Source organism: Channa argus, chromosome 11 (genome assembly GCF_033026475.1).
Source record: "Channa argus isolate prfri chromosome 11, Channa argus male v1.0, whole genome shotgun sequence".
Taxonomy (NCBI): Eukaryota; Metazoa; Chordata; class Actinopteri; order Anabantiformes; family Channidae; genus Channa; species Channa argus.
Window position 1 is genome coordinate 3,001,854 of NC_090207.1, and position 23,758 is coordinate 3,025,611.

The following is a 23,758-nucleotide window of genomic DNA, read 5'->3' on the forward strand; positions in this document are numbered from 1 at the left end:
GCTGCTTCCATTACAACACCATGGCCTTGCAGGAGAAGAGTCCAGGTGCTGAACTGGCCTGCCTGCAGTCCAGACCTTTCACCAAAACATTTGGCACATCATAAAACACAAAATCTGGCAACAAAGGCCCAGGACTGTTGAGCAGCTAGAATCCTGTATTAGACAAAAATGGGACAACATTCCTCTCCTAAAACTCCAGCAACTGGTCTCCTCACTTCCCACATGTTTACAGACAGTTGTTAAAAGAAGAGGGGATGCTGCACAATGGTAACCATCACCCTGTTCCAACTTTTTTGAGACGTGTTGCTGCCATCACATTCAAAAGGTGATATTTTCCATGAAATGGTAAATTGTCTATCTCAACATCCGATATGTTGTTTATGTTCTATTGTGAATCAAATATTGGTTAATTAGATTTGCAAACCATTGCAAATCATCATCTCCTCACCTGCCAACTACAAAATAAGTGAGTGTGGCTTTCTGCCAAGGTGATGAGAAACTGAAACATGAAGCGAGTATCTGTGTGAGTCACAGCTGCTCCATGTACATGTGCATTTTGCCAGCGACAGTTAAAACTGAGATACAGTCCCCAAAAGTATTGGAACAACAAGGCCATTTTTCTTACCTACCTCTTTATAATTTCAGCTTTATTTTCTGGTGTTTAACGTGGATCATAGCACCATTCGCATCAGAGCACCCAAATTTTAAGTAAGCAAAAGTATAAGGACATATGACTGACAGGTCTTATTATCCAGGTGTGTCCTGTGAGATTTACCGTCTAAATGACTTAAACTTGTGTGTTAGCTGCGTAGACTGGACTTGTTGCTAAAAGATTAGAGACCAGCGAGGTTTCTATTGAGATGGGAAGGTAAATCCAGACTCTTTCATTTGGCTAAAAAGTTCAAATTTCAAATGGGAAGAGGAAGAACAGAGACTCACAGAAGCACGCGATCCTAAAAAGTCTTGTAGGATTTGAAGTACAGTCGTAGCTACTCAAAAAGGAAAGGCAGCAGTCGTCTACTGAAACACTTTGCATCTGCTCATGCTTAAGACCACAAATATCGGCGTCCATGAGGCACATGATTGATGCAGGTAAACTACCAATCCAACACTTTTTAATAAAAATTTGGGTGATCTGATACAAAAGGTACGTAGTTAACAGAATAATTCCTTAATTTACAGGCCTGATGCGACAGCATTTGTGTACCTCCTGGGTACATTTGTCCCAGCTGGACAGGGAAAAAGTCTCTAATTATTGCTTTTTTTTTATATCATGGACAACTATTAAACACATTGGAGGACATGTCCAGCAATTTAAAATGCTAAGATTTGCATTTTATCCAGCTATAATGAAAAAAGTAAAACATTTAAATTCTGAGAAAATCCTTCTCCAGTTTGTCAGTAAGACATATTTTACAGTCATTTCTTTTATGTGGGCCCATTGTTGGCTTGTGAACGATGGCATCAGTTTACCTTTTCCCCTAAATGAAGAAATGTTATGTGGCCCTATAGATTGCTGACTTCTTGAGGGGCCATTGTCTTTTTAATTACTTTCTGAAAACCTAACAGAAGCACACTGAGATCAGCCCACATGTATCCCACGAACCTCTCCTCTCACAACTTTGATCCCCTGATTCAAAAACATGTTATGTCAAAGTTTATGTTTTTATTTTCCTGTGGGAAAATCACAATGTTGTCAGACTCGGACCGCAGTAAAGAGTCACACACAGCCTCGATTTCCCCCCCGGGGGAAATGCCTTTTCACAGAGACCAACAGTGCCAAATTTGGACCAGGACTGAGAGCAGAAATTGAAAGGGGGGGAGGGGAGGGGAGAGGTTGGAAGTGGGTGAGATTTTATGTATTTAGCTTGGAAGGGTCTGGCACAGCCCTCCTTCTCCCACACACTATCTTTTACAACGTGAGATCAGACAAATGTGGCATCTGCTGGCATGAAGCTGCGACTCACTGCTGAGTATTCTTATTTATGTTAAAACCTGAATTCGTCAAATGCGCTTTATTTTGGGAGTTACGAGCAACAAGCATGAGGTCATAGAATTCTAAGCCTTGAGAATAAAAACTATTTGCTTTAAGTGCATGTCAGTTACAGCCTTAGTTAAAGTTTATGTGTGTCAATTTGATATTATGCAAGATGAATTAAATTAAGTTTTTTTTTTTTTTTTTTTTTTTTTATGCGTATTTAACGGTTTTAACCAGTGGAAAGGAGGATGTGTAGCTGTCAGAGATTAGTATTCCTCTTTTCTTTCCCCATTGGTTCCTTGGATCATTGTTTAATTTTGAATAAATAAATATAATATATAATATAATATATATATACACACACACACACACACACACACACACACACACACACACACACACACACACACACATTTTATGTTACAGCCCTATTTCAAAATGGACCAAATTCATTGTTTCTCAAAATTCTACAATCAATGCCCCATAATGACGATGTAAAAGAAAATGGCTTGTACATAAGTATTCACCACCTTCGCTTGATACTTTGAAGCAGCCTTTTTGAGTATGAGGCCACAAGTTTCTCCCATCCTTCTTTGTGGTACCCCCTAAATCGCCATCAGGTTGGATGGGGAGTGTCTGTGCACAGCCATTTTCAGATCTCTCCAGAGATATTAAAGATATTTTGTTTAGACTAAATAACTTATTATGTTCAGACTAAAAATAATTATACAAAGAGACGTACATTTAAGTGGATTCTCTACAAAAGACTTTTTCTGGAAACAAAACATGAAACAGATTACAGTACACTCATAATTTATGATGATGACATTTCTGTTTTTGTTTGCCCAACCCAGCATTTATGAAATCAGCTTTTTTTTTGTTGACTTTGCAATGTGGAAACATGAACTTCTTGCTAAATAATGAGACACACTTATCTAAAATATTTCATCTTTTGGTCATTATATAAACTTCCTGGCAAGTCACACACTCTAGTATTTTTGTCAGAGTACCTTTAATTTTGAAAATGACTTCTCATGCCCCTTGAACCACACTTTCACAATTCCTAACATTTCCACCTTATAGTAATTCTTTGATCCGTATCACAGGGATCCGTATACACCACTAAAGGACATTGTCCACTGCCCACATAAACTTCAAAGTACTTCAATACCCAAATAAGTGCCAGCACTTTTTTTTCAACAATAAGCGCATGTGAATTACACTTTTTGGAAAAGAAACTCACTGGACAGTCAACACCATTTGCATTAATCTGGATTTACACTGCACCAGCTCCAACTTTACTGGCATCTACAAATAAGATGAAAGGTTGAGTCAACTGTGGAGCTAACAAAATAGAGGCAGATACAACGGTGACTTCACAGACTCAAATGCTCGCTGACATTCAGGCAACCAGTTGAATTTAACTTTTGGACTGAGAAAGGCACTGAGAGGTACAACTACTGTGAAAAAATGTCTACAAAATCCTTGGTAGTAACCCACCATACCCAGGAAGCAGGGGATATTCTTCTTAGTGCCCGGAGTAGGAAACGGATCACTCTAATGGGTTGAACCTGACCTTGGGCAACTACCTTTCCCAGGTAGGTAACTGTTGTCTAAGCAACCTCTCACTTAGCCAGGTTGATAGTCAGATTAGCCCAGGCTACACGATCACCAAAGAGGGATGAAAAATCCTTAATCGGACTTACTAAATCGTTACTTTTAGACTCTGGGGGAAATGTTACAGCACTTACCTAATTAGCAAGAGACTCAGTTTCTAAGATGCCCTCTTTAAACACCATCATCTGGCATACGGATCAGCAGGAGAAGCAGGACCACTCACGGAAGCCCCGACAGACACAGGAGAAACGGCATCAGTTTCACATCAACAAGCAAAGTAAGGCCTTAACAAGTTTAAATGGCGCAATTGTACAGGCTTTTTCCTATCAGGAGTTGTAATGAGAAGTTTCAAATCTGACACTTTACGGGCCACAGTATACTGGAGTATACTGCCCAGAGAACTTTGCCTGAAAGGGAGAACCAATTAAAGACATTAATGCAGGTACCTGGTCCCCTGGACTTAATTCACGTCTCTCTGCCCAACGAGCAAACAGACGTTTCATTTTCTTTTGGGCTGACTCTAGATTTGTTTAGGCCATTTTATTCGCGTGATGCAACCTTTGCGTATAACCATACATACATAGCTGATTATGTTGGTAAGAGGTTTCTCGGTTTTCCAGTCACCTTGCAAAGAGGGCAAGGGGCTCTGTGCTGTATGTCCAAAGACATCATTTGGGCTTAAACCCAATCTTTCCTGGGTCAATTCTTTGCAGCTAACATCAGTGAGGGTAAACCCTCCTCCCAATCATCATCCAATTCTGTCCAGTATGCCCGCAAGAGTTTGGTGAAACCTCCCAAGAACACCTTGAGTCTGAGAATGAGAGGCACTGGACTGAGAATGTTTGATATTTAGCTGATTGAAAACCTCTGCAAACATTTTTGATGTGAAGTTTGAAACCTGATCAGTTTGGATAATCTTTGGGACACCAAAAATCGAAATCAACTATGTGTCAGAGCTTTCGCCACTGCTTTTGTGGTTATGTTTCAAAGAGGATAAGCTGCTGGATAGCGGGTAGACTGACACATAACTGTTGGCAAAAAGGTATTACCAACTTTTATTTAAGGCAGAGTGCAAACACCATCAAGAATAAGCTGTTTAAATAGATGCTCTGCCACTGGAATTGAACATAAGTTAACTGGCTTGATTGTCTGGTTAGGTTTACCCATCAGTTGGCATGTATGACAAGTTTTAATAAGATCAGTTGTTCTTTAATAAGAACAGTTGCAAACTCTGTTTTCTTCACACCTAATGTCCTGAAACTCCACCATGAGCGGTCTCAAGCACCACATTTCTAAGCTTTGATACCACAGCTATCTGTAGGACTTCATCACCTACAAAACATTCACCCTGAGGAGCCCATTTTCACACCAAAAGGCCCTTTTAGAGAAAGTAACCATGGACCTCACTCTCTACCTAACCCCCTGGAAGCACTTGGTTAAAAAGCACATTGAGTCCTCTCTGTTTTCTTTCACTAGATCACTACATGTTACAGGTAAAGGAAAACTTGGCACAGGAAAAACACATTTTCCTTTATGTGCACTTTTAAGGCAGGAAAAATCAGCCTTTTCTTGGCTCATTGGAATATGCGACTCCGGACACAGGAAGAACATCAGGATGGATTGAGGCCATCCCACAACTTACTTCAAATGAGGACTTGGGACTTACAGGGTGATGTATCAGGCCACATCCTGTCAGATCAATCCCCTGAATGATATCCATCCATGGGCAGGGAGGTACTATTCACCCTATTCACCCAGCACAATATTAGAAAACAACATGAGCTTATGCTTGGGGACCGAAAAAAAGTCCACAATGAAGGAATCAAGTGCACCTGTATCCCTTAAGATTTTGACAGGTATTTTCACCAGAGACACATATCCCTCAGAAACATAAGCAGCATAACCTGGATTGACCTTCCTTACTAATAAAGAGGTTATGTGCTCTTCCTCCAAAACAGGATCAGGGGCTGGGGATAAGCTTCTGGTACTAATTCATAAGCTTTAAAAACAGCGGCTTTGACCAACTGGTAGCTAGCTGTCAGCCAAACTCAATGCTGAAAAAGCCTCCTGGGCTCTTCCAACAAGCACACACTGAAGCAACAACGTATGTTGGCATCAGACCAATTTCCGGGTTCTGCTAAACGTTAAAACGAAACAAAACAAAATGTCTGGGTCTCTCTATAAATTTAGGAAGTAAGAGCAGGTTAACAGAAACATCCAAAGGTGAGGAAACTGAATCATGTGATTGTTCTTCACCCTGGGCTTGTTTAGATTTAAGCTTCCCCTCACTAAAAAGGTCCAACTTGTACATTTAAATGTAGTCATTTAGTCAGCAGATGTGTTTATCCAAAGCCACTTCCAAGTGAGGTACAATGCAAGCAAGAATCTAAGTCAAGGAGAAAAGTGTTCAACTTTCATGAGATGCAAGTTCGAGAGAGCAGAAAAGTAGTTAGTAATTTTGTAAAAAAAAAATTTAATAGAATTAAGTGCATGCGGCTGCAGATCACTGTAGATCCAATATTGACGTTGTGTTGTGCTGAAGGTCTGGCTTCAAAGAAAAGGACTTTGGTCTTGGAGTGATTGAGCTGAAGATGTGTCTCTCTCATCCAGGCAGAAATTTCAGAGGGACACGCAGAAATGCGTGATGAGACAGTGGAGTCGTCTGGTGGAAAGGACAGGAAGAGCTGTGTGTCATCAGCATAGCGGTGATAGGAAAGAAAAGTGAGTGAATGATAGAACCCAGGGATGCAGTATAGACAGAAAAAAGAAGAGGACCAAGAATTGAACCCTGCTGCACACAGGTAGAAAGGCTATGAGAGTGAGAAACATGCCCCCGCCAGGATACCTTGAAGGTTCGTCCCGATACGTAAGAACGAAGCCACGCTAGAGCTGATCCAGAGATGCCAGCTGGACAGCTGGTGCCCCCCATTGCTGGTGCAATATAGGTGCCACAAAAGTGCAAAAGAAAAATCATTTCCCCATTTCTTTGTCTCCATGTAGAGGCGTCATACTGAAATGCCTTTACCACCGCCGCCTCCTCTAAGATGCAGGGCTGAGAGGGAATCATGGAATTTTACAAAGCATATTAATATATATAATATAATACAACACAATAATATAAAAACAAACCCTGGCCAAGTTTCATACTGGCCTTTAAACTGTCCGATATATTGAGAATAAAAAAAATCAAAATAGCAGAAAGTACGTTTGGTCCTTGAGGGTTAAGCAGATGATGGCACTGAGCGCTTCATAAATGTGACTGACCTACACTCTGAACAGTCCCTGAAGGCCTCCCAAATAGTCTCGACAGCCTGTTTACGCTGCTTTCTTCCACCCAGAAAGGCAAGTGAGAACTTTTGGATTACGGTTTCTGATTTACAGGCATCAGTGACACTTATGCAAGACCCTCAAACCTTTAGGAGAGGTGGGATGTCTGCACATTAGTGACATAGGTGTGTCAAGCTACATTGTACACATGTCAGCAGGTTGTCTTTTTGTGTTTCTTAGTTCAACATCAGACACACTTACGCTAATGCTAGAAATATTGTGGAACATTTCAAACGTTCACCACAGGCTCATGCTGTCTGGAGGTCATCCAGACTGACATGAAGCTGCCACTGAAACAGTTGCAGAAAAATGTGCAGGTCAGATGGAGCAGCAGTTTTTTTATGAAGAACTTGTTTATCCAAGGTCAGTGTGGGAAACATTGAGCAGCAGCTTTTCGTGTTTAACCAGAGATGCTGCTGCATTCATTGGTTAAATGACAAATGTAGTATCAGCATCACTTTTTTTTTTTTTTCTAAGAGAACTTAAAACAGTGGAAAACAGTGATCAAACACGGGTGGATTCTGTTGAAATCAAAAGTTGTATCTCTTCACTTCACTTACTTCTAGTGACCCCATCAGTAAGAAGTAAGGGTTCATATGGAGTTACCACTTTTTTACCACTTCTGCTGAACAGGAGGGCAAAGGCAGTCATACAATATTGTGGTTTTATTCCAACATTACTAATTTGACATAACTAATTTATGATCATCCCTTTTTTCGTATGAAACTAGATTGAAATTGTTTTTATACATATTCAAACAAAACTGCTTTTTTTTTTTCATGTATTTGGGGATTTATTTTGAATTATTTTCTGACATTTTATGGATCCAGCACCTAATTGATTTTTTTTGGAGGAAAAGAGAAACCTGACAAGTGATAATGAAATTTAGTTTCAGCTCCGTTTTTAAACAAATGTACAAATGTGCAGTGTTTTCCACTGGACAGGTAAACGTAAAGTAGTACGTTACAGTGTAGGACACGTGAGTGGCTGTATTGTAGGTGTGTTTGTGTACTGGAACCTGCGCGATAAGAAAGTAGAGATCCTATCTGTAATCAAAGAAAAGGAGGGGTGTAAAAACAGCCCCCTTCAAGCTGCTGGTTGTTGTTAGAGCCAAGAAAAAGAGTCTGGAGCCAGGACTACTCAGCTGACCCCCCCCCCCCCCCACCCCCCCCCCCCCCCAAACACACACACACAGGCATAGGCATACTTTACAGACCTTTATGAGTACAGTTACTGTATATAGAGGTTTTAGCAAAGCAGAAATAAAAGTTGAGCAATGTTTCTGTGAGTAAAATGAAGCATTTCAGAGTAAAGAGACACACCACCCCTAAATGTTATCTGTGGTACATGAAGTAAAGATTGATGTTGAAAACATGCAAGTTCCTCAATGACATCAGGTGGGCTGTAGCTGATTGTTTAATCGTTGTGACAGCTGCACTGAAGTTTTAGTGTGTTGGTTGATGTGACCTCTTTGAGCCACTTGCCAAAGACTGATACACTGATACAACCGATCTGTGTTTGTAGTGGGTTCCTTCTCTAGAGCAATACCAAGCTGATTGCAGCACATTAAATAGATTGTTCCGCTGATAGAACCCTTTTCCGGCCAAGTGCGGGCGTTTAAGGACTATGAGACAACAGGCCCCTGGGCAGAGACATGTGAAAAGCCCACCAGACCTTTGTGCACTGTTATTTTATTTATTTATTTTTTTCGTTTTGTCTGTCTGTGTTGGTTTTGCATCTCTTTATCCATTTTGGACTAGGAAGGTTTTTTGTGAAGGTTTGGTTTCACCCCTTGACCAGGTTAAAAATGATTTACTCACAAAATACACATCTCACTTGGACCACCTCCGGATGTGGACTACAGGCGTGAAAGAGGAAACTCCAGAGAAAGTTCAAACATACATTCATTCTCTTATGGCTGTTGGGATAAAAAATGTTATTTATCCTGTTAGTTTGTGTTTTCAGTGTTCTGAACTGCCTGCTCGAGGGCAGCCGTTCAAAAAGAGAGTAACCAGGATGAGATGGGTTACTGAGAATTCCCCGGGCTTTTCTGAGGCAGTGGGATCTATATAGATCTTCCACAAGGCCGTGGTGATGACCCTCTGGAGTGCTTTCCTATCTGCAGCTCCACAGATGCATTCACAGTCTTTGTTTGCTTTGGGTATTCTAAGAAATTCTATGAGTGCGAACATTCGCATCCCCCTTAATAAATTTCTCAGAACTGGCAACTGGCAAGAAACATTCTTGCTAGTTGAAATGTGCATTCAATATTATGTTGTTTGCCATTTCAAACGAACGTAATTAAAACATTTGCACACTTGCTAGTCATAAATGCTTGCCTTGACTTGGCCGACAAATTGGACAAACTACATGTTAATACCCGCAGCTCTCCAGTGGTACCAGAGACTGACTTGATGCAACATTACAAGTGTTTTTTGTTCTTCAGAGAACATTATAATTGGTGATTTACCGGTTGGATCACTTACAATTAAATCTCAGACTAAACATTCAAAAAGGTTTTTTGGGAAAATGGGGACGGATGAAATGTCTCTACTTTAACGTTCATGACTCAAGACAAAAGTAAATAATGCACTCACTTCTTTTCCATAGCTTCAGTTGTTTTTTGTGGCAGACTTGGAGTTGCATCATTAATAGCAACATGATGTAATCTGGGTTCTTGTTTTTGTGTGTGTGTGTGTGAGACTCTGATAACCAAAAATAGGGACAATATAAACAATGATGATTATCGTGGCCAAAACATTCAGTGCTGCAAGAAAATATCTGCCACCAATGTTGTAGCTCCTTAACATCAGTAAATCATGTATCGTTACCACATTAAGTTGAAGACAGTTTAATAGCACTGTAAATGAAAAACAATGCAATCACGGAGGATATTTGCCTGATGCATTCGACTGCTCTTTCAGCAGACTTGTCTTTCCGAGTGCTGGTCCCAGTACAATTGAAGAGGGAGTTGCATCAGGGAGGGCATCTGGCATGAACAAAGAAAAACCTGTGCTAAATCAACGTGTGAACCACATGATCCACTCTATGACCTCGAGCTTGCTAGATAAGCCAAAAGAGAGGGGGTGGAAAAAGTTAAACGGCTCTTTTAATGCTTTATTTTGAATAGACACTTAAGAAATCTAAGGACGCCTTGTTGAATTGTCTGATCATCCACAGGCGATAAATGTCAGCTGATATCTCGCTGCAATGTGCCACCTTTAGGAATTACAGTGTTTGTAACTTTTCACTGTAATTAGTATAGTTACCTGAAAGCAAAGTACATTTGTTCTCTCCTTTACAGCCAAAGTTGACCAAATAAAAGTCTGATTTAAAGACCAGAGTCATTTAAATGGGCAGGATTTTGTCTGGTTTAGATTACAGATGTTGCTACGTCAGCATGCAGGGTAACTTTTTAAAAAGAAATTTATTAATGGATTTGTGGACACTTGCTCTGGAGCAGCCAGTGTGTGATTTGTTTGCAGACAGCATTCATTTGTCCTGATGCTGAAAGCTTTCGTCTGTCTTTTGATATACGCGCATATGTTTCCAGGATTTTGCAGACTTTTCGGCGGGAAAGTTATCAGCTCGGTATCACTTTGTGACACTTTTTTTTTTTTCCCCGTCTCATCTCAATTTGTTTAGCCCGTTTTACCTGTCTTACAATATTTTGTCTTTATTTTGAAGTGTTGCAAATGCAACGTAGCAAATTCCAGGAGGGACTGACATATGTAACTACGGAAGCCCGCTTTACAAGATTATCGATTTCAAAGGAGCCACCGGGAAACAATAACTGGTTGACGATTTGGAGGGTGTCAAATAATGAATTTGAGGTTGGCATACGTAAGCTAGCTACAGCTATTAGATCAAGGATGACCATGTCCACATTTTGGACAGAGAAGACAGATGGTATGAGAGAGCAGGACGTCAAGCCATTTATGTTCACATGGAGAATCCTTCTCTCAACAGAGGAGGAGGAGGAGGCCTCAGGCCCAACCTGCCTCCCACTTTTCATGCTGCCCTTTCATCCATCACCAGGGAGATTAAGACCCCTTCACACATCCACCAACAGAGACACACCTAACGACCCCCATCTTAGGGGTTTAGGGGATTAGGTTCAGAAGTCCAGTTGACATGATTCAATCGTCAGAGAATCTTTGCTTACATCATTTGTCATTTTAGTCGACAAAGTGAAAGGAGTGTGTGAGAATGGAGGGAGGTGTAGCAATAGTAATGGAACGGTCTTAGCTTAATTGTTGCAGTTATGATGTCGCTCTTAATGTGAATCTGATGAAGGGATTTTTACAACTGACTAAAGATAATTTACCTCAACTTATGAAGACTTGACATTTTGACTAGTGTGCTGCACGACGCGAGCTTCTCAGGTCTGTATGGTGGGAACCTCTGATTCAGAAGGCTGAAATTCCTCAGCTTCCCCCTCTGCTCATTACCCTCACTTCCTGTCATTCTTCTCCAGCTCACTCTCTTATGCACTCACTCTGTTTTCTTTGGTCAGTTTTTTGGCTCTAGTTTAGTTTTTTCTCATAGTAACCTGGTTAGATTTGTTTCGTATACGGTCATGTAACCTGTAGTGTTTACCTCACTAAAAATAAAGTGGAGACCTTTTCCCTTATTTCAATCTGCTCGTAAATTTCTTGTTTGAGTCTCTGAACTCCTTTAAAAACACTTACTTTTGTGACCAAATGTGTGGAATTGAAGAAAATGTGACACTTTATCTACAACAGACCTACATCTGTTGTTTAGTTTTGAGGATTTGAAAGGCTGCACAGAGAACTAGTTTTCTCCTGCTTTAATGAAAATAGATCTTGGTTGTTTAGACAGAACAAACTTGCATTGAGGACGTTATCGGATGTGGGGCTACAACTAATAGTTTTCATAATTGATTAATGTGCTGATTACGTTCTTGAGTAATCGTTTGGGCTATAAAACAACAGTCTTGAGTCCCTAAAGCCAACATGGAATTTTTAGTTTATTTCATTTCATCAACAGACCAAAGACCATAGGCGTTTTGTAGGTTAACGTTTTTACATGTATATAATAGAAACATTTAGCAACTGTGGAGAGGAGCAGTGACAGACTCACTAAAAAGTACTTGCAGTAGTACAGAGATATGAGAATAATGAGAATATGTTGATAATGCCAATTTAAGTTTAGAGAAGAATGGTGTCTGTTTTTAAAAGTGATACTTAATCACTTCATGCACATTGTGTTCGTTAACCTTTTAAACTAACCACAATTTTGATCAACATTAATGAAAGTGCCTTTTGTTTCCTAAAACGTAACCACACACAGAACTCTGGAGTCTAACTCTGCTCACTACTGTAACAGTCGTGCTCTCTGCACAGCTGCCATCCACCTAATGGATTCAGAAAACAGTTAATCGGATTATGATCCCACCAATGATTGTAACTGCTGGGGGAAAAAAAAAAGTAACTGCGGTTGAAATTGAGTTGCATGCTTCCAAACCATATGTGAGGAGACAGATATGTTGATTTTATATTAATTGATAGACTTACTAACTTGTTAATTTAATTTCAGATGTGACTATTGGTTAAAAAAATTAGGCTTAAACTTGTGGCTGACCCTGTTTGAATTAGCATTTTCATGCCTTGGTTAAAAGTACAGCTGGTCGCTTTCACCTTTTTTGTTTGGAGAATCAGATGTTTTTAACAAGCTTCAGCTGTGTGTTAAATCTGCAGTGAGTCCTGTCAAAGCAGCCCAGGAGAAAAGACAGAAGAACAAGTGACATAAGACAGTGTTTGAGTTTCCCTGAAGCGCCATGTTAGCATTCTTAACATTCAAACTTACCCCTGTAGCAGCAGCTGGATCTGGCTCTCAGTTTAAATGAGGCATGTCAACAATGCTAACAAACCATTTTAGGAAACCTAGAAGATGAACATTGATACTCTTAATGTTTGGGTCATAAAAAATATTCCAGACATCTGAGTGGGCTTTGAATTGCTGCTTGTATTGAGAATGTTGACCAGAATAAAGTGTTTCTGTTCTGAGTCCACATGATGGCAGCTTTAAATGAATAAGAGGGACAAAGTGTTTTCTCCTCCACTGTCCCCGTCTGTTTTCCATTAGCACACATGCTTATTGTCAAAGGCAAATATCCAACATGGCAGTTTTCCATTAATGAACACGCAGTTTTTGATTACAGCCTGATGGAGGGACACTTTTCATTAAAAGCTTAAAGGTTACCTGAACTTTGTCTGTTCGTAGAAGAACTGGAGGTGACTGCAACAAAAACAGGAGCATAACGTCTATACATAAACTTATATAACCCAATAACAAATGAAGTCTTCAGCAAAGGGCTTTTATATTGTATTTAATTCCAGTAATGTACAGGTGGGCAGCACAGTGGTGGTGGTGGTCTGCGGTTTGAATCCATCTGCTGGCTGTGGCCTTTCTGTGTGGACTTTGCAAGTTAGATTAATTTGTGACTCTTGATTGTAGCTGTGAGTGTCAGTGGTCTGCGTATGTCTCTCTGTGTTGGGCCTCAGATAGACTAGTGACCTGTCCAGGGTGGGCCCCACCTCTCTCGCCCAGTGGCAGCTGGGATAGGTCCCAGCTCCCCGTGACCCCGAACAGCATAGGCAGTACAGATAATGCAGGGGTGGATGGATGGATGGAATTTGTCCAGGGGGATGCAAACTATACAGCAATATATTTTCCTTGAGCAAGACACTAAACCCCAACTTAGTTGCTGCCGGTGAGTGTTGGCCAGCTGCATAGCAGCTCCCCCATCGGGGTGTGTGTGTGTGTGTGTGGGTGTGTGTGTGTGAGTGTGAATGGGTAATTGAGAAGCAGTGTGAAGTGCTTTAAGCACCAATTACCATTTCAATAAACTTTTCAATGCTCATGGCTGTCAGGTTAGGAGTCGCAGCATGTTTATACATCTTTTAAAAGTCTGTTTTTATTGATTATGATTTTACTGTCACTAAGGGATGTTGTGTGAAGCGATATTAGCAAATTGATACTAAGAGTATGAAAAGGCAACAGTGATTTTCTTTGCCCTAACAAAGCAGCATAATTGGACACAAAGAGAGGAAGAAAGGTAGGACTGCAGCAACATGTGGACAGCTGGTGCCAGCAGAAGCAGCAACATCTGGGGAGGAAAAAAAGCCAAATGTAGCGCGGAGATGTTTTTTGATTTCGACTTAGTTGATCAGAGACAAGTTATCTGACAAACTGACAAAAGCTGCTGCACAGACCGTGTCTCAGAATCAAGGTCAAACTTTGGATTTTAGATTTTCAGTGGTATTTTTTACCAACTACCGAATTTTTGGTATTGCAACAACTCTAACTGTAATCAGGATGTTAGCACGACATTCCCCCTAAAACCAGGGGTAAGTTGAATTATGTGGACTGTGTGGCTGGAGGGTGAGACGTCAGCAAAACAGTTCTTCTTCTTTTATTATCCTTTAAAACTGATACGGATGTAAAAGTAGAAAGTAGCAGACAATGTAAATATTATAAAAAAATATTATACATATGTTTTTAGATTAATTATTATTAAAAAAATAACCCTGTACGTTAAAGCTGTGCATAAGTACACGTTAAACACCGGCATCAGCAGGTAAAATTTACAGCAACCAATAATCCTCTCAACATCATATACTATGTTAAGACAGAAATCCAATTAGGAAGGTATCACACAGCAGCATAGACCAACATCACCACGTGTGGGAGTCTAATAAACATCGAGCTGATGCCAAATACAAACACTAGAAATTAACAGCTACGGTAAACATGGAGACCGAAATAGCTGGGACAACTTTAAGTGTTTCTCCACGGTTCATAACGAGGGTCTTTTCATCACGGGTAAACTCGCATTCCTTCTGCCAAGCTTAACAAATGAGATTGTTGTGCGTCCTTGGCAGAAGCACACCGCAGCTGTCACAATAACAAAGCTGTTTTCACTTTGAATTGATGTGAATAAATGTTGTAATAACATCAAGCGCCGTCCAAATTCCCTCCACGCCGCTCTTTTCTGCAGGGAAACCACATTAACTGCCCGGCCGTTTGTTTGCATCGTCTTTGCTGAAGCGGAGCGTTTACACGAGGATGTTGCTGAGCGATCGACGACTCGGGGACCTTCAAACCTCCCATAACACTCTTCGCAGTTATCTGACACGAGAGCATGTTCAACAAATAGGCCTTATTTCCAGCAACACCTCGTTGTATTCCTCCCCTGATAGCAGAGCATCATTAAACAGTCAGCTGCTTGTCTTCTGCAGCTCTGTGTAAAAACAAACCCTAATCCAACTCAAACTCTGTTGTTTCATTATAAAGTTAAGATGAATTGCCTGCATCATAACGTAATGCACATTCCACCACTTAAATCTGGGCGGGTCTGTTTCTTTTTGTTTTGTTTTTTCATCCACAAAAAAATCCAACTTTTTGTCTTAATGCTTACAAACTCTGACCTGTGATTTGGTTAATCACAGTTTAAACTTCACCACATCATTAAGTTTTTTATTATTATTTTACAGTTTTAGCCTGAATCTTACGGTCGTTAGTTGTTCCATAACTTTGGTGCTGATCAAAATATCAGCTATTAGATGAATTGCAAGGAATTTTTTTGTTAACTTTACATTTAAATATTTTTAGACAGTCTGATATTTTAAGTACAGTTTTACTTTGGGTAAAATTTCTGTCCCAATACTTTGCAGGTTTTTGGAAAAAAGCTAAACATTCCACAACTGTATTTCATGCTAGTAAGCAAATACTACAGTTTAGTCTCCTAAAAATTACGTTCCCATGCAGCTGCAATACTGTTTATGTGGAAAATGTAACGCGTTGGAGGGATTATGTTAGAGTGAAGCACTACATTAATTGACAGGAGGAGAAATGACTGTTTAATTGTTTTTAGTCTTTCTCCAAGTCTTGTCTAAACACAGACATGAATGTTTAATAATGCTGTAGTTAAGATGTTCAAGATTGTGTGTTTCGGCACGAACGTGTTTTGTCCGTCTGAGCTAGATCATAAGACCTTTTTGTTCATCTAGATCAGAAATCGGACTTGTTGTTAGTTTGTCTGAACGGCCACACTGGAAAAAGTTCACTGTGATCCAAATAAAAAGTTAACCTGGATCCACTTGATTGAAATGTTGACGAGGTTAGTTTGTACATTTTAGCTCAAATTGTTAACAACGCCAGATTAAAAACTTATTACAAATATCTACATATTTCCGTGGCTTTTAAAAAAACGCAGTTCTGTCTAGATTTTTATTTTTTTACTTCTTAGATACAGCATTCAGCTTCAGTCGCACACTACTGCCACTGTCTTGTCATCAGGCCACCGAAGGGACTTTTTGGCCTTAGTTAGACAGAATTGCCTGAAAAAATGAAAGGTTCAGAAAAACAAGTTCTCAACATATTTCATAGATCTTATTTGTGAAGGCAGCAGACACAATCTGAGACCCTGTGCCTTCTGTGAGCTGAGTACAGTGTTGAGAACACCCAAGACCCTTTTCAAGTGAGAAATTGAAGCAAAAATTTTATTCAAATCCTTAATCATCCCCTGAACTTACAGCTATATCAGGTTTCACTGGCTCACTCCAAAACGTTTATTTTATTCCTTGTGCTATTAGTAAATCCCTCTTTTACGCCAGAGAAATTATTTTCAGCACGTTAAGGCAGAAAATCTAAATTTAACTAACATGTCAAGCAAAATCTGTCCAGTTAAGTCCAGGAAAATATGAGCTATTGTTTTTATTTGACCATTTTCTTGAATCACAACGGTCTTGATAATGAAAAGGGAGTAAAAATACTTCAGAACAATACACCAGACAAGCATTTACACGCTTTCGCACACACGGAACATGCCAGAGCACCCGGAGCAAACCCACACAAGCACAGGCAGAACATGCAAAGTCCACACTGAGACGCTGCAGCCAGCTGGTGGATTCAAACCGGGGACCTTTAGCTGTGAGGCGGCAGCTATGACCGCTCCACCACGTCGCTGCCCACAAATGTCGGAGGCAGAGAATTTTGTTTTAAATCACATTTGTATATAAGTTTCAACAAATGGGGAAACAAAAGCATTTTGCTCTGCAATTTCAGCAAAGTAAATATAAAGGAACATGAGGTCTTCCCATGACTGTCCCCCCCCCCCCTCTGGTGCTTTAATAATTTGTTTCCAAACATCCTTCTGCCCCCACTCTGTGCCGGCCCCTCCCTCCCGTGAAATGGCAGCAGAGTCATGGAACGATCTATTATTCAACAACACTTCTCTGCCTCTGCACGCAAACACAGCGTTACTAATGAAACCACTGGCTAATTACCCACTGAAAACAGCCGGAGCATAATCTTTGTGTGGACGTCGGCTGCTCCTATCAGTTCACATTATGGAAACGAGCTGCCGCCGTTAGAATTAACTCTTTATTTGCGGGTCAAGGGGGACTTCTGCTATCTGCTGCTCCTATTGTCACACCAGCTCCCTCCCTCCTCCGTGTGCTGAAGGTGGATGCTGTGACAATAGACTTCACAGCAAATCAAAATGACTTTGTCCTGGTTGTTGCACATACAGTATGTTGGTGAAGCTGTTGTGCAGCAGCAGTTCTGCTAGAAAATCTATTGAGTAGCAGGAGTGTTTGGATGCTTGTTACAAGCGCTTTTTACCGTGGAACTCTCCACCGCGACCAACAGAAGAATCTTAGGACTGCACTGACACATGTTGAACTTTGACCCAAGCTGCTTGGACCTTTCGCATGCTGCATGCTGAAGGCTAATGCATGTGATGTGCTTCTGAATACATCAATGCACCAACGTGACAAGACGAGAAGAGCCTACAGCCAGTTTTCTCAGCTGAGAGCCAGTTCCATTGGAAGCCGTTACCTCGTTGACACTCACTTCTGTTCTGTTCTCTTTGTGACATACTTTTGATCCTTTTTTTTGTGATATTCTTGTGATAATTTTTTCAGTAACAGTTGGAGCAGAGTGTCTATATAGAGCATATAAATTCAAGCAGTATTTCCTTGACTTGTACATCAAAGCAAACGGGCTCCTGTAAAGTGTTGGCAGTTCTGTTTCAGAGGTTTGCTTTAATATTTCAGACTGCATGCGGCTGCTTAGTCCTTGAAGAGGAAACAGTGTTTTGTCTTTTAAATGTAGACTGATGCTTCATTGGAAATGTGAGGTACTTCTATTGACCAGCTTTATCCCCCAATAATGAACATTAACTTTAAGAATCAACATTAAAAATTTACAGGTACCGTGTAAATATTGGTCCGATCCCTGCCTCTTGTCAACCACAGAGCCAGTTTTATCATTTTGTGGATGCAGTACTATTAACCTGGCTCCAATCTGATAATCAGGCCAGGGTAGTATGTTCATTATGGAAATTTTCCTGAGAAAAGGCCGGACAAAAATGGCAATTTTGAATGTGGTGTTGATGGATGTTATCTTGCCTGAAGTTGCGGACGACTACTCAAAGACTGTTCTGAAAAATCAGCCTTTTGTTTTCCCTCCTGCAAAAATTGTTTTTAACATCATATCTGCAGAACGCCGATCCATCAACTCCAAATCCTTTTGAATCAAGTGTCAAATCTGGTTTAGTTTTTGGTTTAGAATTTACAACTAGTAGTTCTGCATAACTCCATCACAAAGGTTCAGCGTAGATCGGATTGAGGAGCAAGAAGTACTTCAGTTTTTAACTTTAATGTTTTAAAAAAAACAAAAACAGCCGGGTTATTTTTAAACCAACAGTTTCAGCTGTTACACAATTAACAGAAATTAGCAATTTGAAATTTACTGTTACCTGCATATTGTCAGCAAATTGTTTTGTTAATAAAAAATCTTTACTCAACAAATCTAGTTAAACTGCAGACAAATTTGATCCAGAATGGAAGCAACTCCAGCCCTACTCAAGATTTGATCAGTTGGTTTTGTTGCCGGATACAACACTGATTTTTTTTTTTTTTCCCTCCAAAAAAGGAAAGGACTCGGTCTTTATTGGTGAAGGATTGTACAGCGGTTATACAGGTTTTTTTTTAGGGTTTGCAGGTCAGAAACTCCACAGGCTTTACACACAAACAGTGTTATACTGAGGATGGTGGCAGATTTAGACCAATGTTAAACACTGGTTTTCCTCCTTATTTGTGGTCACCTGCAGAAACCTGGTCACGGCGAGCTGTGGGTAACCTTAACTACATTGACTGCCAATTATTTTCTCCATGAAATGATTTATATAAAGAAACTATGAATAAAAAAAACCTCATGTGGCTGGAAGCTGCTCAGTAAAAAGTACCTGTGACATGAACGTAGAAGCGATACTAAAATACAAAAGTCGACTCATTTGATTCAAATTTAATGACAAAATTTTAGAGATGATCTGCAACGTGAGTGCTGAGCCTGATGAATATTACAGTGTAAATGCTTTTTTCTGTTCTTTCTGCCATTGAGTGGCTGCCATACAGCCGGCTGTGTTCTTTGGCTCCTCTCTTCTTCTTTGTGTTACCAAGGACTTTTTCCGCTGTGGATTGCAGAAAACTACAAATGCTGTTTTAAATCATTTTCACAGAGGATTGTTTTTTTTGGTCACGCCTGTCCTGTTTCTACTCCTCTGGTGACGCTCAGGGCGGCGAGTCGGTATCATTTTGGACTTCGGCCGGAGCAGTTAGCATCCAGCTGCTTCGTTACAATCCAGTCCAGTGTTGAGGAGAGAGAGCAGCTCTTGTTTATCGGTTTGTCTCATGATTTGCAGGTGCAGCAGCAACACATCAAGCCGAAACGCTCGAGGCTGCCCTCAGACTGCAGCTCAGCCCCCTCACATGTGACTAAGGCTTCTGCCATGTCTTCATTTACATTTATTAGTCGATAAAAAAATTGAAAAATAATCTAAAATTCCCAAGTTCTCTACAGAGATGAATACAATGGCTCCAGATAGCCTGTTTATCAGAAAAACCACTTAAAGCCCAAAGAAGTATTCATCTTATGAGCGTCTATCATAAAAGACCAAATAAAAAGCAACTTTAAGGCTGAATCTTCAGTCATTTCAGGTCTAATTTATGTTCAGCACCAAAACATCTGCGTGAAGTTACACTGAACAGCCACAACATTACCTCCGGTGGTCTCAATGTCACGGAGCCACTCTGATCAGTCTGCAGAGACACGGCCCCATACACAGCAACATGTGATACACTGTGTGTTGAAGTGGTAGAAGTACACAGTACTCAAGTAAAAGTGCAGGTATTGGCCTAAAAATAAATAAATCTCCACTACATGTATCGCTTCGAATCCTTTACTCAAGTAAAAGCACTAAGCAGAATATCTACGTTTTACCTAAAGTAAAAGTACTCCACTAAGAAAACAATACTGACTATAGTAATTATGGTAAAACAGGTACAGTAATTATTACAATAAGTGTCAAAGGTCACTGTTGGTAAAGGTAGAGCTGATTTTAACACGTCGTTAACCCATAAAGATAAATCGGCAGTCACATTTTCATCAGACCCACATTTTTATATTAAATCCACCAGATGGTGTGAATGATAGGTGTGTGTGTGTGTGTGTGTGTGTGTTACATGCTCTGTCTTGCATGTCTCTGATGTTAACCCTTGTGGCCTGTAGAGGTCAGTCTAACCTAATCTTACAAAGTCCTTCTATGTCATTTGAAGTAAAGTACGGAAATCGAAAATGCAGCAGTCTGATGCCTTTAAAGCTAAAGTGTTTGACTGAGCTGCGTTATACATTTACATTACTGGATGTGTTTGAGTTGCGTCTAGAACTGTGCTTTAACATACACACATCGATCAGCCAGATAAGGTAAATAAAAGATTGTGATTAACAAATGTCAGAACACGAGCAAATTAAATGTGATGCGTCACCTGAAAATGTTTGGTGTTTTTAAATATAGCAGCGTTGGTATCTTCTCCTGATGCATCACTTATTCTGTGGCTCCTTCTTATGGTAAACACCAGACATGTAAAGGATGAGTGGAGCAGCCTGATGTTGTCCTCTGTTGTCACAGCTTGGTGGTTTGCTGCCACCTACTGGCTCAATAGAACATCCACAAGTTCTTAAAAGGTCCTGTGTCACTTTTCCTCCTGCCTTTTGTCATTGGTTTTGTAATTTCTTCTTATTTCTGTCTCTTTACTGTTTTCTTTGAAACCCATCCAGCCCCTTCTTGTTTTCCTTCCTGTCTTTCTTCCTCAGCTATTTCTTTTTTTTTTTCTTTAGCACTTTTCATTTTCCTTTTTCTGCTCCACTTCCTGCAGTCTTTTTAACTTCATCTCTGCCTTCTTCTCTTATGAAGTGACTTGAATATTATTATCACTGACCTTGTTGTGTGGTGGAGAGGACAAGGCGGACAGAAAGACCGGGTGGTTGAAGTGAACAAAGAGGAAAGGAGGGGCCAGTGAAAGGAAAAACAATGGAGGAAAAAAAAAAAGTGATATAATCTGTCACATTATAGAGCTTTTGCTGAATGTCCTGGTAATAAACTAGGTTTAACTTGGTTTGCGAGGTAATGAGGAAAACCTGAAAGCACCTTTTTCTTTTAATCTCCCCATATGACGTTGGAAATTCTTTCACACAGTACTGTCATAAAAACCCGGACACCCGCAGCAGGAAATACAAAAAAAAAAAAAATAAAACCCAAACCTTACAGAAGAAGGTTGTGTTTGCTGAGCAGATGTTCTCTCCTTGTAAACATGGGTTTGTGGAACTTGATCAGCAGAGGAGGTCGAAGCCACACAGCAGAACCTCTCTGTTGACAGCAACTCCACTTTCAGATTAGTTGTGTTTGGGATCTGATGTGCTGAAGCTGAGGTGCACAGAGGGATTGAAGGATCAGACCTGCCGCATTCTGCAGCGAAATATTCATCTTTGCTTTCTGATTATTGCCAGATAGTCGTTTCTTTTTGTCGTTGTGATCAGTAATCCCTGCTAATAATTTAGCAATGAACAGTTACATTCATTGCTATGGTTTGTTATTTTCTATGTTAAAGAAAAATAAAAACAAACCACAACAAATATTGGAAAACACAGTCTCCAACATTCATTGGGTTCATCTACATCATGTTCCATATACTGTAATCTGATTTAGGACTACATGTCTCCAAAACAGTTGATTACAGAAATGTGTAATCATGACTATAAAAACACAGTTTTGCGTTAAATGTTTTCCATCCAGACTCCAGGTGTTGTTGCATTCAGTGTAAAACGGGGAAGAAACTGCAGCTGAATTGCACATAAGCTTCATACCATCATGGTCCACGGTGCTGATATAAGATAACAATCTGCCATCAGTGAGGGCGGCATGTGTCCATGTTGCGTAATTCAACACCTTCTGGCTAAAAATACCAGGAGGGTCTGGACCTCCATCTGATACCGTCCTCGCTGTCTGCGCTCGCATGCTTCTGCCTCACAAACTCTTAACATCCCCACTACTGATTACATCTCGCACAGAGGCGTCCTCCTGTCTCACACTCTCCCACCGCAACCGAGGTTCAACAGGGAAAAACAGGTCGAGGAGAGCGCGGGTAACTTATTCTGAGTCGATGGCTGCAGCAGAATCGGGAAGATGCTGCTTAAGGAACAAAGAATGAGCAGCACTGCAACAATCTGGGATTCACAACCAGTGTCTGTGACCAGTTTCCCAACAAGAAAGTGATTTAAACACATTTTCCAAATAGTTTTTTACGCTCCAGAATTTATTTTAATGTGGTTTTTGAGACAGAGAAGGTCACTTCCTGTCGGTAACATGCTGCTGCCTTTGACACAGCGTCAGTATGCGAGTAAGCTTTAAGCAGAAGTCGTGTTAGAGCATCTGACGCAGTTTATTTGAGCTGTTAAAAAAATCTAATTAGCTTATTTCTACCATTACATCACTTAGATGAGTTCACAGTCCTGTGTAAAAGGTCTCATGTCATCAGTTTTACTGTTTTAGCAAGGTTGCAGTAACAGTCTATATTTATTTCCAGGTCTCTTTAAGATATTTGAATATACACGTAATATTTACTCTATTTTAAAAACAGTTTCAGAATTTGCTGTGATCTCCCTGATGACTAGAACTGTTCTTCATTAATCTTCAGGTGTGTTAATACCAGGCTTCCTTCAGTAGCTCAGGGTTCTTCTTTAGCCTTAATCTTTTATGTCTTTGTCTGTCCAGGTGATCCCATTCTTGCCTCTCTATTAAAGTCTGGACTCAGGAGGCCAGTCCATGAAGGTCAGTATTTTGAAGGCCAACATCATTTCACTGCTGCTTGGAAACATTGTCAAGCTAAAACATTTCCCGAAGGAACGTTGTAGCATTCATGAGCCCATCAATTTAGTCAAGATCACCCACAGCCGCCCCCAAACCACAAAAGACCCTCCACCATGGATCATTCCAGGTTGCAAGCACTCCTCCTCCCACCGGTCTCCAGCTGCTCTTCTCACATATTGGTGATTGGACCTCACACTTCAATTCAATTACATCATTGTAAAATTCTCTTTTCCACTGATCTTCACTCATCTTTAATTGGAAGAAGTCACACTAAACACTTTAACCTGCAGAAACGTTCCTTGTTGTGTCGACAAATCTTTCCAGACTTGCACAACGTGTTCATGAACCATCTCACAACAACAAATCCCTGTTTTGCTTTTGAGGGAAGTCGTGCGCTTTCAGTTAAATTCTTCTCCAAAGGTTTTGTGGAATTTCTTTAGAAAACACTGAAAATGTTGAGTTTTTACCTCATGGTATCAAAATAATCGCAGCTTGGCAACTGCAACACTATGAAAAACAAACCATTCAGGCTGAACTCATGCCTGCCTTGGGAGAAGAGATGGTTTATTTAATGGACATGAAATATTCCACTAGTAAAC

General features: G+C 40.3%; 1 long non-coding RNA gene across 2 annotated transcripts in view; it reads left to right on the forward strand.

Moving 5' to 3' along the window:
• The window catches only part of LOC137135956 (uncharacterized), a 53,827-nt gene that overhangs the window by 17,521 nt on the left and 12,548 nt on the right, over window positions 1–23,758 (forward strand). The window contains exon 3 of one of the 2 annotated variants that reach the window (XR_010915529.1): window positions 23,064–23,120. The exons of the other annotated variant lie outside the window; for it this stretch is intronic. This is a non-coding gene — a long non-coding RNA (uncharacterized lncRNA). The remainder of the gene's footprint in view (window positions 1–23,063; window positions 23,121–23,758) is intronic. 2 annotated transcript variants of the gene reach the window in all.